Raw genomic sequence first — 14057 nt, 5'->3', positions numbered from 1 at the left:
TGCTGGAAAAGACCCATTAGATGATCAAGCAAATCCATCACCTGTCACTACCAACCTCATCACCAGCCTATGCCCCTAAGGGCAAAACCTCACATCTCAAATACCTGCAGTGATGGTGTTTCCAGCAGCTCCCTGGGCAGCCTTTCCAATGCCTGACCACATTTTCCATGAATAAATTCTCTCTGACATCTAACCTAAACTTCCTCTGCTACAACCTGAGGCCGCTGCCTCACGTCCTACCATTTGCCACCTGAGAAAATCAACTAACACCCTCCTCACTGCAACCTCCTTTCAAGTAGCTGGAGACAGCAATGAGGTCTTCCCTCAGCCTCCTTTCCTACAGATGAAGCAAACCCAGATCCTTCACTACTTCTCATATGTCTTGTTTTCCAGACCCTTCAGTATAAAAGTATATAATAATAACAATTACACATAATCATAAATCACTATCTAAATGATAAAATAATTAAGTGTACGCAGCCATAAAGGTATCCAATAGCAATCAAAAAAGTCTGCAATATAATCAGTAATGACCAGTCAAAAAACCTTCCTAAGCCTTTATGTTGCTGTATGTTTCTTCTGAAGAATCACAAGAGCTTGGCTTTTCTACTGCTCTCACCTTTGGCCAAAGTGTGCTTTTAAGGACTGAGATGTGAGGATAGGAATACCATGGAACTTCTGAGCTAAACTGACCCCAAGCTGCTACACAGCTGTGATTTTTAGAGATGCAACAAAGCTGACAGATAATAACTGAACTGCTGCAAAAGGCTCTTGAAGCTCATTCTTACTGCCAAACAGCACAAACCTTATGTAGCGCCTCTACCTTCCTTAAGCATCCTGCACTGAAAACAGATCCCTCTATTTCTGAGACAGCATAATGAGAAGAAAAAAGAGCCAAAAAACAACAACAAAAAGAACTTCTGTAGTAGGCATGTTATAATGACATGACAAAAATGACCAGAGAGAGATAAGAAACTTCAGGGAAAGCCGTGCTGTTATTCCTTCCTCTACTTGACCTTCAGGGTCTGTGTGGTTTGCTGGTTTCTTAAGTGAACTGATCACTATGAAAATGCCCACACCGTCACCCACGTCCAGTGGGATTCAGCAAAATCTGGTCAGCTTCATGTATCAGACATCTTTTCCAGCAGTGTTCAAATGTGGAAGCAGGCAGAAACTGTGACAAACGTAGTGACAGAAGCATCACTTACTGCTATTTGTTTAAAGCTTTGCCTCCACTCCGGCTCAGTACCAACCTGCTGCACCAGCAGATGGCTCCTAACTCCCTTCAGCAAGACACGCTTTAAAGTCAGCTCTCAGTCACTTCTCGAACCAAAGATCATTTCATGCTTTTTAAGGTCTACAAAAAGCACTTGGGACTTAGTCCGGTTCTCATTAATTTCAAGGGGAGTTGGAAAAAGCAGTAGAAAAGCTTTAAGAAATGAAAAGCAATGAGAAAGAATAGAACATAAAAATAAAATTTCTTGCTTTTAAATGTACCCCACTCTTTTTACCTCTCGATAATAGTTACATTAGTTATCTGAACATTTAAGCATCAGAAAATTATATAAACAATTTTTATTGCATGTGGGGGAAAAAAATTATCTATGTATTTCAGCTTAGATCTGTAAGAATCCACAGAAATTTTAGAACCAGAATGAGAAGACAAAGATAAACAGTTTTATTCCATGTACAGCAATTACTTCAGCTGTCAGCAAAAGTCGCTCTTACTCCTTAAGTAAAAGAGTGAGGTATTGAGTAGATTCACCCGAAAACAATACAGGTCCATGTAAAAAGATCGTGCCTTCTATTCTATAGTCTCTTGGTACTGTCAGGCTCAAGTAATTGCAAATTAGCACACAATTAAACGGAATAAAACAGCCGGTCATTCAAGGGAAAAAACAAAGTATTTCCTTTGCATGATAGAGAACCAAAGCACCAGGTTTCAAAAACATTTACAGATCTTCTTCCACTTTCCCATGCTTTTCTGTACAGAGTGAAATCCTGCTGCTAGCAGAAGCAACAGGAGTTTTGCTATCAGTTTCAACGGAAGCTAAAATTGTACCCTCATCTAAATCAATACGGCCTAAATTCAGCCCTTTGTGGCTTGTTTTTAACAGCCCACAGAGGTATCCAGAGCTCGCTCTAAGCTGACATCTTTTTCTACTACTGTTAATGCAAATGCTATTCAGACTGTGATCTCAGTCATAAGGGAACGCATATTTCTGGAAATGCTGCACTTTAGGTAATTCCTCAGTATAAAAACGGTAACATTAATTTAATCCCATCCTGACAACTCTGAAAGTCTCATTTTCTTTCAAACAAAACACAAAGATAAAATCTAAAATCAAAGCCTAAAGTGGATGGTAAAAGGTTTTAATAAAAACCCACTTCTGTATTCTGCTGCAGGTCACCTTGATGTAAACCCTGTGTGTTTCTACAGCTTTACCCTCGGCTTTCTCAGCATTTACACAGGAAAGAGAATAAATCCCAGAACTGCAATACAAAATATATCTGAACAGTTTAATTAGCTCTTCTTTTGCAGAAATATAGACTGTTCACGTCATGTATAAAAACACAGTACAAAAAGGAAAGAAAGCAAACTTCTAATTAAATTATATGTTCTCCAAAGCCAGGATGAATAATTCTAGCTCACCTACCATAGAAGCCATTGCACATGAAATGGGGTAATGTATAAACAAAGTGCTTTATCTGGGGCATGACTGGAAGCTCCAAGATTGTAACGTCCTTTAAGATAACATTCCAAACCTATCCTTTTAAGTTTTCAGCCAAGAATTTGTTTTTATAATTTCTTTGCTCTTGGCAAAAGGAAACTATACTCCAGCCTAAGCGCTCTCTCTCCTTCGCTGCTGCTACCACTCCCACATTTTTTGCCAAAATTGATACAAATGTTTTGAAAATCAGAACTATGGGGAACTGGTTATAACTGCTCTTTGTCGCTGTTTCTTTCCTTATCATATTTACCACAAGGTATCATTAAAAAACATGAATAATCTTATTGTTTTATCTGCAGCTGCATCTCATCCTGCAGTTCTCACCAGGTAAACCCAGACACCGAGAGCTGATCTGAGAAGGTAATACTTGCGCTGAAAGACCTGGGGTTCCTACCTTAGGGAAGAAGAGCCAAGACCCCCCTGTGCAGGTAGGTAGATCCACAATTCAGTATCGGTATAACTCTGTTGCTGCAATACTTGAAAGCACAGTACTGACTCATTCAGATGAACAGCACATGTAACTAATATTCGTACTCCTGGACTGCGGTCTGTTCTATTACCCAGAGCACTGTTTGATGAAGTTTTAAGAATCTTAGGGGCTACAAACACTACTGTCAACCCAAACCATCTACAGGCCGCTAGGAACACCTCTGCTTCCCAGCAAATCCCCTCACTTCCAACATGCACTATGAGATGAGGTCATTTATTGAGCATGTCCATTTATAAAACTACAGAAGGGAGATTTTAGGGAGTGTCTGCTCCCTTCTCTCCCAGCTGCAGGGATTTGCTAATCACTTTATACTGCCATAGCACTACAATGAGATTCAGCTTTATTTCTCAGGGGAAGAAAAAGCTGCTGTGTGCTAAATACGAGGCTAATGTTGAGCAGCTCTGAAAACCCCCAGTCTAAAATAATTACCAATAACATCACTCTTAACTGTAGTTTGTAAAAGGAAAAAGATATTGCGATAATCCCGCTCCCTTTTTCTCTAATAGCCACACCTTCATCTGACATTAAAGTAAATACTATATGTCTCTAAGGAGGCCAAGCTCTCGTTTCGCTTTGTTGAGCAATACCAGAGTGAGGCTACATAGCTGTAAACAAAACCTTTTCCTGTTTCAATTTGCATGAATTTAAGCACTCGCAGTTCACAAAGTTGATCACCTTTTCGAGAAGTACAGAGATGGTCTCTAAAAAAGCAACCTGATAGCAACTGTTTTAAATGATCTGAGTGGAGAGAAGAGGGAAAGGTAAGCACAGAGTATGCGTGCAAGTGTGTGTCTGTTTGTGTAAGCCTCATGCTGTTGCTCGTGGTCTCCTGATTGATGAAACTCTGAGCTCCCTCAGAGTCAGCATTTGTTTTCTTGGTAAGAACTGCTGCCTTTTGGACAAGCAGGGGGAAAAGCTCTTCAGCACAGTAGGAACAATTCTTTGTTCATCTTCATCCCTGAAAACCATCTGGAACCTTAGGACAGGAACAAAGACCTTCCTTTAATAAAAACAATCCCCATCAAACAAGGAAAAGAAAAGAGACCTATTATCCACTGGAGACCGAGAGTTAAACATTATTTTACCTTTATTTCCCTGACAGATGAAAACCCAGACAAGGGGAAAAGCTTGTCACAGCCTGCTCTAACAGACTTCGGGGGCAACAAGGAGAAACAGAGGCAGGTTCATGACCGGCTGGATTTCTCTGCTGCTCCAATTAATTCAGAGAAGCACTCAAACTAATTAGGCTTTGGTGAGTCTTCCACCATCCAATTTACAGCTTATGCACATGCTGCGCTTACTGTACTGCCCATGTTGGCACGCCAGTCTAGGTTTGTTTTAAATGCTGTTCCCTTCTCCTATCAAAAGGCTACATTCTGGTCTCTTACTCATTCCCTGAATTCAAAGGCTTTGTTCTGGGCTTAACTAATTACACCTGATATCAGCAATAGTATCAGAAACTCAGGAATTTAAGCCCTTATAATTCAAAAACTTGAATCACTGTAAAAACAGTTAAATAAATTACGATGTGCCTATTAAATTTTACACTCTCAAGTCATAATAAATGCCTGCCTTAGAAGAGCCATCCAGTCTCAGTTAGAATCTCCATGGCAAAATTCATGCAAGCCTTTTCTTAAGAACAGGGAAGGCCGATGCTTCAAAAGCCATGGTCATTGATGACAACTGCATAACATGTAATGAGTTAGACAACATGAGTTAAAAATACAACCTAACATAGAATTTACTTTGTCACCAAAACCTTATGGATTATGTGAAACGCTGAAAAACTGCCATTCCTCTGCAAGAAGGAATAATATTATTTTAATATTCTAAGGAAAAATGAGCTATGCCATACATACATATGAATGAACTAACAAAGAGTAATGCGTGCAAATAACAATAATCCCCAAAGTGGGGGAATAGAATGTCACAATGACATGCTTTTCTTCTGGAACTGTAATGAACACAACAAAGGCCAGAAAATTTCCTGAAAATAAACATACAGGGTTTGGGTTTTTTCCCCCTTAGTTTTTTTTACTGGTATTTGCTACAGATCTATTGTGTTTAGCACAGAAGTGTTTGGTCTACAGATCAGCGCTAGAGAGGCAAAGACACAGCATTCAGAGGGATTCACAGGACGCCCCGGGTCTGCTTTATGTTTCACAGATATTTAGTAAATGAATTTTCAAGAGCAAACAAATGCATCTCTATTTTGGAAGACTAAAGGAACGACCTTGCTTCCATTATCAACTCTAAAACGATAGTACAGATGTATAGCAGAGCTACTACAAGCGCCTAAAATACACATGGGCATTCATAGGAAAAATGAGTAGCCCCAAATGCTAAGTGATTATATTCTTGCCCACCAGAAATGGGGGGAAAAGAGAAAAACAAACACATTTGTTTAACCTTTGTGTTTCAGTATTCAGCACAATTGCAGTTCTTACTTTTTAAGTGGCTGTTTCTCAGAAGAGGTTGAAGAAAAGCTGTTAGGTCTCATTTTTGCCAACAACACATATGGATCATAACAAATGTATACTGAAAAGAATGACATAAATGGGCGTACATGAGAAGTTTAGCTTGACCTACTTTATTTCAACTGATCTGAATAGATTCCAGTATGAAGAACACATTTATTCCATTGGAAGCTGACACTGAAGGGCTGAGTGTCCATGTTTTTCAAGGCATGTGACCTGATTGGATAAAAGTTTAAAACAGTTTTTGAAAAGTGATGCAAAATTTCTCAAAAACCACTGTGTTTACACAAAGTGCTCTTCACTGCCTGTGATTCTATTTGCTAACATCCATTATTCAGCAAATAAGTATTAGAGCAACTCCTTTACTCAAAAACTTCTACAGGAGAATATGAAACTTCCTAAGTCAAGGTGTACGGGGTCAACTTAATCTTATAAATAATCTCTGCTATGTATGTGAGATTCTCCAGCATCCTTATCTCCCAAGCTTAAAGGAGTTATCAAAGTTAAGAGACAAGATTACAGTTATCAGGCCTGTATTTCAGCTTTAAGAGACTGACTATTGATCAACACAGAGAGAAAGCTGACCTGAGTAAGAACCACATGAAAGATTTCCAGCCTAATCGACAATAAATTGAAATGTTATTTTAGTGAAGAGGTTGTTTTGTACATTTAATCAAACCATACATTAAACTGAACATATGAAAAGCTATATATTAATATGTATATATATACACACACATTAAGGAAAAGTATACAAATTTCAATTTATTCTATAGGAAGGGATTAGAATTTCTTTTAGCTGCTATAAAACATTAAGAAATTAGCTGTCTCAACTGTTATTCTAAACTTGGAACAGGTAACTGAAAAACAAATGGAACAGAAACATTCAGTCAGGAATATGGTAGTAAAGGACATACATTTTTTACCACTTGGACCCAAATCAAAGTAATTTGTAAGAGACAAATCAGTTGTAGATGTGTCTAATCCTTTTATACGGCAGCTAGTACTTCTATTATAACATCTGTTTGCTGTTTTAGTTTTTGTTTTTTTTTTTCTTTTACCTTATTTTGTTTATGTTAAATGTTAAATGGCTTTACTCTTTTCAAGCCTAGCATAACTGCTTGTATGCAATCAAAAATATATGTAACATGGTGAATCCTGGTCTCATTGCTTATGTTAGCACAATCAGTTCCCACATATACAGGAGGAATGTCAATCAATTTTAAGTTTCCAAGATGAAAGGATGAAGCCCCCAGCCCCTCATAGGTGTTCTACCATCACAAAACCCAGCACAGTGATAAAGCAAACCCAGTAGTCATTCAGGAATATGCCACAAACAGTTTGGCAACAATATAGTCCACTGCTCAGGAAGAGGATTGTCTACCATGCATTACCTTACTTACTCTGCCCTTGGAAGGAAGTGTCATGAGGGAGAAAGGAACAAGGTTTGCAAGGAAAACATGGGCACAGAGAAGCAATTTAAGCTGGAGCAACATTCCTACCTGCTGTAGCAGACAGCAGCTCTGCATCACAGCTTAGAAGAATTAAGCACACAAGTGTACTTAGCTTAGTAGTAGCAGCTTCTTGGGAGTCTAGAAAGATCTGTGGAGTGGGCCTACCATCTTCTACCCAGAAGGAAACTGACCCATTACAGAAGTTCTACCATACAGTAACAAGGTGTCACAGTTCTGGGCAGCTGGTTCTCCTTTTCACCCTGAAAGGAGGAAGGTTACAGTCTGCTGGGATGCAGAGATCATACACAAGCCTCCTATGGAAGCCATTTGTATTTCCACTTTGCCAGCATCTTCTGAAATAAAAGGTGTTTTGATGGAAAGAATCTGACTGGAACTAATTGACTGAAAGTAGCTGGAGGAAGAGGCAATTGTAAGGAACAGTAACCAAATACTTATCTAAAATGCAGTATTTGCAGGTCAGTCTGCTTGACCACCTTCTCAACATCACTTCAGATCATAGTATTGCATTGAAAGGATTTTGTATTACCATCACAGCAAGGGCTGACTACAGTGCCAGTTTTGAAAACCTCTCCACTGATAAACAGCTCTACTTGTTTTTAAGCATAAGTGTTTACTTATGTCTCTGTGGAACTGGCCCAACATTCCTCAAATATATTTTCAATTGTTTCTGCTATTTTTATTTCACAGAATTATTATTGTTGTTTGTTATTTTCACAGAAATAGAACTAATTGTGTAGTCCTAGTATTTTCTGCAGAGACTAAAAGGAATTGTTATCTGCCATGCTGTGTTTCTGTGCCTCTGCTGGAGGTACTGGACATGGTGTGCTACAGGCCAAATATCTTTCTAAATTAAGCTCACAATCTCTCTATTTTTGCTAGTATGGCTTAGTAAATATTAACATGAATAGCTCATCTGCAATGATCAGGTATGGCTTCTTCTGCTGTACTCTCTGTTATTTGTAAGCAAGTTCTGAAAGGCCGTCTAAACAGTTTATAGTAAGGAGCTGTGCAAATGTTGGTGAAAACACTTCAAAATGTGCTGTGAGGGAGTCCGTGCTCTTTGTTCTCAGCCCAAACACACCGGAGGGGTACAATACGCTGCATTCCCAAACATCAAATGTAAGCCTCACTCATACAATCCTTCGAGTAATACACACAGAAGTTGACCCTTTGAAACAAGCCCATATCAGTCCTCAATGGATAACAATTATCTACCTAAGGGTTATTTAGCTTTTAAAAGACACTGGAGTCATCCGAATGAGCCACTTCCTGGTTTTCAATTAAGAGACAAAAGATATTTGAAGAACTTCCTAAATGAAGAGGCCAACGCCTTATGCATAATGCACTGCCACTGTGATTAATTGAGCAACACCACAGCTGTCATCTTGTGAACTCAAGCATGGTCCCAAGAGAAAAGATTATTACATACAAGAAATAATGTTATGGAGTGTCTGACTCTGCAACTAACCCAAACACTTGATTTAAATATTGTTTCATATCGTTATCACCAGTTCCATATATGAAGATAAGGGTTAACATTACAGTTTCTCACTTGTGAATAATTCTTACGTCTGTGAGTAGTTCTGTACTAAATCAATTCATTAGAGAAATGTCCCTTTAAGACAGAAGTGTGACTGTGTCTCAATACCATTCTAGCTTTGTGACCCACTATAAAATACTTTCACCAAGACTTTCATGACTCGGTTATCAACAAGAGATTATTTTAATCTTTCTGATAATCATTTGTCCAAGCTGTAATTTACGTAAACCGTACCTTTCCTCTAGACAGAAAGCACATTCATTTTTAATCAAACCAAATTCACCAAGAAGGATTGAAAACGTCTCTTCTTTTCTACATCTATTTTTAATCCGCAGGAAACTAAACACAGATGTCTCCAAAGGCACGAGGATGATGATGGGAAATCACAGTTTTACATATTTGGAAAAAAATCTCAATATAAATAGAGGCATCCTCTTCCTAACGTGCTCGCAGATTTACAGCTCTGAAATCATCTATTTCGGCTTGGGTTTCCCCTCTCTCCCACCCTGCACCCTGACAAATCATCCTTGCCTTCTGAGACCGATAATCCCAGTTGGCTGCAATGACACCTACTGGATGTCAGAACTGATGAACTGCAGACCCTGCTGCTGCTGAGTTTAGCTGGCGTCACTGCCAATGCAACGTTCAACACCACAGCCCTCTCCGGCACAGCTCCCGCCCACCGCAGCTCTTCCCGACTGCTTGGATCTCGGTTACCCCTATGAAGCAATTTCCTGCCTCTTTCAGGCTCATTTCTCAACTCCCAGGTAACAAATTTTCAACCTGATTACAACTAGGCTAGTTTAACCCAGGCTCTTTTCAAGTCCTTTCATAATCTCAGTTGCTCCACTGCAGCTGCTGTTGTATGAAAGTTATTTATAAACTGCAGGCAAAACCTTCAGGTATTTGTAAAAGCTAATATGCAAAACAGGAAGATAAACCTCATCACTTCACCACTGCTGTTTTCACTAGGACCTTTCTCTTTATGCAGTCATCCCTGTGAGGATCCCACAGCTGCATTTTGGCTTTGACTGGGAAAGAATTTAAAGCAGAAGTTCTAATCACCGATTTGTTAAGTAAATATTACTTATTTCATTCACAAACATCACGTCTTCTTAAAATGGAAACATGACTACATGACTAGCAACGATTTTAAAGTAGGTTTGGGAGAAAGGTTTGCATTACATTCACGTGAGAGCACTTCTGAAAGCCCATTTGGTATCAGAATTCACCTTTGATTTTATTACATTTGTTTTTACAATTGTTGCCCCTAAGGAAGAAAGGTGGGACCCAATATGATATCACAGAGGACCAGCAGAATGCTAACGGGAATCCAGCCTCCTGAGTGGAATTTCTCAGAATTACCTGAATTCAGTAGGTTTGGAGAGACTCTTGACCAACATGTGTTGACCACGGCCTCTGGACAAGGAAACCTTGGAAGAAAATACTGATATGAACCTGAGCCTCTCTTGTGAATTCTTCATTTCAATGGTGGAATAAGTGACCACAAATCCAAATGAGAAATACATTACATTAAGTTTATTAGGAACTTAATCATCCAGTAAGAGACCAAGAACCTTGGATGAACTTCTCTGTGACTCCAGCTCTAGCATTCAGCAGAGGAATTAAAAAACATAACAGGGTAATGAAACACTATTAGAATCACCCACCCATCAGTTGAGTAAAATGCTCGTTCTTAAAGTTATTCAAAACAAAAACAAACACAAAAGACTGAAAAAGAAACTTACCCTCATTGGAAAGATTGTGCTCTGATCATGAACATAAAATCTGCCTAGAGTCAACACTGGCAATAAGATTCTTAGCTTTTAAAGCAGATGAATTCAGTAGTTGGTATAAAGCACATGAACTGTAAATATTTATTATAGGGCATGTGAGTATGATGTCCTGTGAGAGTTAAGGAAAAGAGGAAAATTTGGTCTCAGCCAAAAAAAAGAAGCTGAAACTATAACCATTTACAGCCTGTGAAAGAAAATCATAAAGATGCTGTTCATAGTTGTTGATTTTTGAAAGAGGATAAGACAAATGTATGTACACATACATACATATACATAGCTGAAATATCTCTATAACACACCATTGGTAGGGATGTACGTAGTGCATGTGTATATATATATATATATCCAGCATGACACTAGAATAGTATTAAGGAACCTGTCTGTCACATGCTATATACAGTCTGCCTGGGGAGAACAATCTCTGGACTCAGGAGCTATCTATGATCCTTAATGTTAAATTTCTTTCAAACACATCTACTATTCAGGATGCTGGAACGTATTTGTAGAGTCCTTCTCACATCATTTATCAAAGAGCTTTTCAACATCTCAGCTCTAGAAAGGTAATCCCAACCCATATGAATGCAAAAGAACGGTGCAAAGGAAACAAACCCTGACCAAACAGACAGAAGGTATGCATGAGAGGAAGAATAACTTTCTAAATTCCTTGTCATTTTATGCCATCTAAGATAGATCATCCATGTCTGGCTGACACCTCTGTAAATAAGCTGTTCAAAAATCATTACAGACAAATAAACAAGCAGTGATAAACCAACTATTTCTGTCTTGTATGAAATCTATGCAGAACAATTAACAAACTGATTAAGCAATTCAGATTGGTTACCTGCACAAAGCTACCTGTAGGGACAGCACCTTGAACACCCATGCAGCACAATACACTTAGTGGATAGCCCTGCATTCATGCTCAGAGGCAGCCTTTTCCAGCACTGGACAACGTTTAGCTTTATCTTTAACCTTTCAAACACTTTTGGTTCTCTCTCTTAACATCAGGAACCACTCATTTTACAGCATCTGCACTCACCATGGCCTTTGAGAGACTTGTCATCTATTCCCATGTAATACAGCCCATTAAATTACAGCAAGCTATTCCTGAACCAGACTCAAATATTCTGGATATCAAGAGCAAAAAGAAAGGTAAAGTATCCTTGATCTTAGCACACCCTCTACAATGGATTCTCATTTTTAGTGACCAATATGAACACTCAGTGCATTAGTTTTTAGCCCCCCAGAAATACAAGTATCTGTAAAAGCTTGATCATACATTTACCTTTTACCACATATGGGAGCTGAAACTCAGAGGCATCATAGTTAGCCATAGAGAAATTCATCTGTGATTAAAAGCAAGCAAAATATACGTGTGCTGCTGAAAGTCTATGAAACAGGGTTAAAGCAAGATTTGTGTGCTATGCAGGCACTGCCTGCATCTTACCAAAGTCACTACACAGCCAACATAAAACACACCAGCCCCTAAGTTTTTATACAAGGAAGCTGCTGCTTATTTTTATTTCCATGAATTTGATTTGTATTCTTGTAGATGAACAGCACAGGGATGAGAAAGCAAACAGTATGTTTGTTCACAGAAGAAATTAGCAAAGTTAAGAAAGAAAGCAAATGTCTTATTCCATAGGAGGTTCCCCATGTCCCTCTAACCCAGCCGTATTTCTGAGGTTAAATGATGCAAAGACAAAAAGCTGACTTGGTGAAACAAAGGTAAATAGCAATCCAGATGCTCTCATTCATATTCTGAAGTTATTGCCATCAGCTCTGTGACCAACACATTTCACAGCTTGTGATTTTGCAACAATCATAAATTAAGGCAGTAAGAGAGGACAAAGTCTAGTCCTATAAACCTTTGAGAGGGTTTGCTTTATTTATATCCCAATTAGGGACATTACCAGAGCTCTGAAGTTCATGAAGTATTGGAACCCAGTAGAATCTGGACCTCAAATCATTTGTTTAATATTTCTGATGACCTGGATTATTAATATTATGTATCTAGACTGCTTCATGATTTCATACACAAAGAACTACATTTCATTCTTTGTCTTTCTTCCAAATAGAACGAGGGCCACCAGGTGCAAAAAGACTGCAAACTTCACAAAAGAAAACAAGATAACGTCTGCAAGAAGCAGAACAATCTGTCCTTTTTGGAGGCTTTGTTTAGCTCTCTTGCCTATCACTTGAGAACAAAATAATTAAAAATAAATCTAGAAGAAGGTTTCCCTAATGAATTCCCTAAAGAGTTCCTAGGAGTTCCTGAAGGCATAACAAACTACACCTAATACCTAAGGGCTGAATTCATATATGGGTTTCCTTCTGAAGGAGCTTGTTCTTCTATGTGAGGTGTACTGATGTGACATGGGGATGGATTCTACTATTATATATATAGAATATATATACATATATATTTAGAAAGTATCCATAAAATACAATTTTCTTACATCTATTCTGTGTACTAAGGAAAATGCAGCACCTCTGCCTTTCCAGAACCCAGTCCTTGCAGTTAGTCTACTCTAATTTCATTGAAGTCTTATTCAAGGAAAGGTAATATTTAATGACATTAAACTGCACTAAAAATATTTGTGATAACTGTCAAATTCATTTAAAAAAAAAATCATTAGGGTCAGTGTAACTGCAATAAATACAAAATTAATAGCAAGAGGTTTCTTCTAAGGTTACATTAAAATAACATTTGGGATCTGTCTGGATCTGACAAAACCCAGGGAACTGGCTACAGCCACAATTTGTCCTTAATTTCTTTGTGCCCAGATGAGAAAGATACTAAACAACCCATATTTTTTATTCACAGTGCTCTGCATCCTACAGGAGAGGAAGTGGTCTCAGAATGAAATGTAGGATTCTCAGTCAGGCCATTTGGCTTTGTTTGCCTTACGGCTGTCCTCAGGCAAGTTACTATTTGGAGTCCTTGCTGTCAGTTTGGGAAAGCTGCATTTAATTCCTCCCACAGTTGTCACAAGGCAGAAACATCATCCGTGAGTGATGTGTGTAAGATGCTCCGAACCTTCAGCACAGCAGGCGATATGCAGCGGTAAAATGCTATTGGTCTCAGTGCTGCTAGGATTGCCTACTTGGGCAAACCAAAGGGCAAAGTTTTACATTGAAGTCCTCATTTACTGTGTTTGCTGCTCCACCCACTTTCAGCATCCCCTATATTATACTCCTAGGCCTTAGAAATACACTTTCTCCAGGTTCAGGAAAAAAAAAAAAAAGACACAACAGAATTTGCACCTCTTTGCAGCAGCGCTCAGGATTACTGAAAAATTACATTTTCTCTTCAGTGGATTTCTATACATTCTGTTCAAAATATGGAAAGCTTCAGAGCCAAATTAAACCACACTGGATGTGGGATTGATTTGAAATGTGCCAAATCAATTGCTTGGTCTGAAAATGCTCTACTGTGCTTTTAGTTTGGAATGTGTGTGTCAAGTATTGCTCTAAGCTTCACATCTTGAAAACAAAATACCAGCGACTTCAAGGACATACGAGTGAATCCTGTATCTCTCAGCTG

General features: G+C 38.6%; 1 long non-coding RNA gene across 1 annotated transcript; it reads left to right on the top strand.

The window, feature by feature from the left end:
* The first annotated feature begins 3848 nt into the window (after positions 1 to 3848).
* Positions 3849 to 11283, top strand: LOC107314358 (uncharacterized). Its single transcript, XR_001555374.3, has 4 exons — positions 3849 to 3983; positions 4325 to 4474; positions 9050 to 9481; positions 9990 to 11283. It is a non-coding gene; the product is annotated as an uncharacterized LOC107314358 (long non-coding RNA).
* Positions 11284 to 14057: the final 2774 nt, after the last annotated feature.

Source organism: Coturnix japonica, chromosome 5 (genome assembly GCF_054131305.1).
Source record: "Coturnix japonica strain WE chromosome 5, WE-NBRP24, whole genome shotgun sequence".
In the NCBI taxonomy this organism is placed as follows: domain Eukaryota; kingdom Metazoa; phylum Chordata; class Aves; order Galliformes; family Phasianidae; genus Coturnix; species Coturnix japonica.
Note: the sequence above shows the minus strand (reverse complement) of the source record. Positions and strands in the feature narration are given on the sequence as shown.